Below are 1,427 nucleotides of genomic sequence, written 5' to 3' on the forward strand. Positions count from 1 at the left end.
ATAAAATTTATTGAGTCTTTATTTTAAATATTTGCTAGAATAACTATTTTTAATAAATTGACATTATATAAAAAAAAAGAAAAATCAATGATTTATTTTTATGTAGAATAGGATATAATAGTTTCATTAATAAGTTTAATTTTCTTATTGTTATAATATATAGCAACGCAGCTTATAGTATACACGCCACTCCACATAAAGAAGCAGAGAGCGGTGACAGATTTAGAACATGATGGCATAAGAGGGCGTTATATCGTTGGCATACAAGTTAATCTTAATGCTACTCATCAAAGGCAAATATTTGCTTACATATATTTTTTATTTTTTAGTATAGGTAGGCGGACGAGCATATGGGCCACCTGATGGTAAGCGGTCACCACCGGCCATAGACATTGGCGTTGAAAGAAATGTAAACCATCGCTTACATCGCCATTGCGCCACCGACCCTGGGAACTAAAATTTTTGTCCCTTGTGCCTGTAATTACACTGGCTCACGCACTCTTTAAGCCGGAACACAACAATACCTAGTACTGCTGTTTTGCGGTAGAATATTTAATGAGTGGTTGGTACCTACTTAGACGAGCTTGCACATTGCCTATCCTCCAGAAATAAGATAAATTCATTTTTCCCTTGGCAAGGGTATCTTCTAGATTCTGTTCCGCAAATACTGTTTACACAGGTAATACGATTACTGTGCTATATATTTATGTTTATTATAAGCTGCTAAATCAAATTAATACCATAAATCAAAATCATATGCTTAGCGCAGCAAGAAAATCGTTTATGCAAATATTATATAATAAAAAATTAATCATCATTTTTCGAACACAAAATCTAAATCATTATACAATATTTTCTATTGGAAGTTAATAAACGGTTATATTTTATTTTTAAATCTATTTAACATCATCTATTTATGTCCTTTGTTTTAAATATTTAATAGATTTCAAGGTTGTTTCTAGGGTAAAATTATATATCAAATTGTGGCGTGACTATGTATTAACTCAACACGTATATTGTATTGCATAACATAAAATTCGTAACTTACCTTAATTATAAACAGCCTTAGAACACATTGTAGATATAGGGTTTGGAATGAAACAGTAACAGTAGTAACAGTAATAGCCTGTTAATGTCCCACTGCTGGGCTAAGGCATCCTCTTCCTTTTGGGGAGAAGGTTTGGAGCTTATTCCACCACGCTGCTCCAATCCGGGTTGGTAGAATACACGTGTGGCATAATTTCAATGAAATTGGACACTTGCAGGTTTCCTCACGATGTGTTCCTTCACCGTCAAGCACGAGGTGAATTATAAAAAAGTGGTGCTTGCCCGGGTTTGAACCCACGGTCATTGGTTAAGATTCACGCGTTCTAACCACTAGGCCACCTCACCTTAGAAAGGAATCACCAAGGAATGAAACAAGTACA

This window comes from Nymphalis io, chromosome 7 (genome assembly GCF_905147045.1).
Source record: "Nymphalis io chromosome 7, ilAglIoxx1.1, whole genome shotgun sequence".
In the NCBI taxonomy this organism is placed as follows: Eukaryota; Metazoa; Arthropoda; class Insecta; order Lepidoptera; family Nymphalidae; genus Nymphalis; species Nymphalis io.